Here is a 2,592-nt window from a genome sequence, read left to right as displayed (position 1 = left end):
AGGTGGGTCTTCTCACATTAGTTAAGGTGATCGAGACGATCCCCCACATATGGGCCAATAGGATAAGATAGGAAAGTCCCACGTCAGTGCTCTTCCCAGGCAATCCCCACATCTAGGCCAGCAGGACGACCTAAGATAGAAAACTCCCGCAAACACTTTCCCCAGGTGATTCTCAGTTGTGTCACATTGATAATAAAAACCATCAAAAGCCTCGCCCACCATTTGGAAAGATTCCACACCAAGAAGAACCCTACAATAACGGGAGAGGATGGGCATGGGGGCATCCACCTGTCATCCAGACTCTTGGGAGGAAGATCGGGAACTCAAGGCGATCCTCAGCGACAAGGCCAGCCCAGACTATACAAGACCCTCTCTCAAAAAGATGAAATAATAATGATGATAGTAATAACAATGGGATAAAGGAGCCAACATCAATTAATTATCATGTTCTACAAAGAGCAACCGAGTCCCTTACATGACGAGAAAGATGAACCATTGCTTGCAATGCGGGCTGGACCGTCTCCAGGAAGAAAGCTCAGTTTCAGCTGCCTGTTGATTCCTCTGACGCTCTAATGTCCCAGCACTCAAGGCAATATATTTTTATGACAGCCCTTAAAATATTGAGAAACATATCATGGAATAAGAAAGTATATAATATATGCACACCACTTAAGATTAATAATAAAGCAAACACAACGCACTTCATAAAAGAAATAACAGTGAGCATGTAAAGACTCAGTATCACCGGGGAATGAAATATTTGACATCCTATTGTAGAAATACCAACACACAAATTATCCTCGTTCATTTTTATTGCTGGAACTCCTTACTTCCCCATACAGGGCTGTGCAAACATTTTATCAGAAATGGAAAAAAAGCCACTGTTAACCATAGCCCATCAAGTAATTTGGTTGCAGCTATAACAGCCTTGGCAGCTGGGTGAAAGGCTAACACAGGTAAGAGAGCTGGCTCCTTTTCCAGAGGACCTGAGTTTGGTCCCTAGAATTCGTGCTGAGCCATTCACAGCTGGCTGTAACTCCAGCTCTAGGAGATCTGACGCCCTCTTTGGGCTTCTGTAGGTACCCACACACTTGTGACATACACAAAGAGAGAGACACAAACACATACAAATATTTTTAATCTAAAAAAAATAAAAGGTCAGTTATGTGGTGCTGGGGCGGTGCAGACCTTTAACCCCAGCACTCCGGAGGCAGAGGCAGGTGGATCTCTCTCTGGGTTCAAGGTCAGCCTGGTCTTCAGAGTGAGTTCCAGGCCAGCCAGGGCTACATCGAGAATCTCGGGGGGGGGGTCAATGTGCCATTATATTCCACCTTCCTGGTTCTACCACTTGCAGCCTGTTTTGAAGATAAGGCAATAGCAAGCCCATTCGCAGAGTGATGTCATGGACTTGGGTCAGAAGCAGATAGGACATGCAACAAGGGTTTGGGCCACACTGGAATCTGATCTAAAGGCTGTCTTCTAAAGAGCAGGCAGTGTGAAGAGGAGGGGGTGGCTAGGCCACTTGGGCCAGAGGCCTGGCATCCCTCCCGGTGGCTGTTTGGTCATGGGAGCTCCCCAACCCCTCCCAGGCCCTCGGCCCTTCCTCATCCCCTCACGGCACCAATCTGTGCATGTTATTTCTTTAGTGCATTTATTACCATTTGAAGGTTTTACTCAATTTTATTTCTTCGGGGATAGCATGAACAAAGTCCCCCACTGCTACAAATTAGGTAGTCAAATTTCCCACGTTGAGGCATAAATTGAAGGGTCAGAATATCCATAGTGCAGTGGATAAGCGTTACCCTGGGAAAACTGCCTTCACGGTTATGGAATCTCCCCTGACAAGTAAGTGTTGAAATGCACGTGTGCAGGCATGTGCGCATACACACACACACACACACACGTGTAAATATGTATGTGTACTATATATGTTATATATAATTATATATACATATATGTTGAAGGAGTGGTGGGGCTACTTTCCGCCGCCTGGCTCCCAGCTAGCTTTACCCGAAATAATTACATGGAAACTGTATTCTTTTAAACACTGCCTGGCCCATTCGTTCCAGCCTCTTATTGGCTAGCTCTTACATATTGATCTAACCCATTTCTAATATTCTGTGTAGCACCACGAGCTGGCTTACCAGGAAAGATCTTAACCTGCATCTGTCTGGAGCCGGAGAATCATGGCGACTCCTGACTCGGCTTCTTTCTCCCAGCATTCTGTTCTGTTTACTCTGCCTATCTAAATTCTACCCTATCAGAGGGCCAAGCAGTTTCTTAATTAACCAATGAAAGACAGATGACCCACCTCCATCACATATATATGTGTGTGTATATATATACATTTTTTTAATGAGACAAAGTCTCCCCTGTGTAAGCCAGGCTGGATTGGAACTCACAATCCTCCTGCCTCAAAATTCCAAATGCTTTAACAGGCCAGAGTCACCCCGCCTATCTCTTACCTTTTGAAATTATTACATTTTACTACATATTTGTTATAAGTCTCCCCACAATAGAGTAACCACCTTGCCCCAGTTTGCCCAGGACTTTCCCAGTTTTTGCTCGGGAAGCTTCCTATAAATGCCAGTC

At 45.1% G+C, this 2,592-nt stretch overlaps 1 non-coding gene across 1 annotated transcript; it reads right to left on the bottom strand.

The window, feature by feature from the left end:
- Window positions 1-1,688: 1,688 nt before the first annotated feature.
- Window positions 1,689-1,853, bottom strand: LOC142859256 (U1 spliceosomal RNA). The gene has a single exon (XR_012912168.1). It is a non-coding gene; the product is annotated as a U1 spliceosomal RNA (small nuclear RNA).
- Window positions 1,854-2,592: the final 739 nt, after the last annotated feature.

Source organism: Microtus pennsylvanicus, chromosome 10 (assembly GCF_037038515.1).
Source record: "Microtus pennsylvanicus isolate mMicPen1 chromosome 10, mMicPen1.hap1, whole genome shotgun sequence".
Classification (NCBI taxonomy): domain Eukaryota; kingdom Metazoa; phylum Chordata; class Mammalia; order Rodentia; family Cricetidae; genus Microtus; species Microtus pennsylvanicus.
The sequence above is the reverse complement of the archived record's forward strand: the minus strand, read 5'-3'. Positions and strand labels throughout refer to the sequence as shown.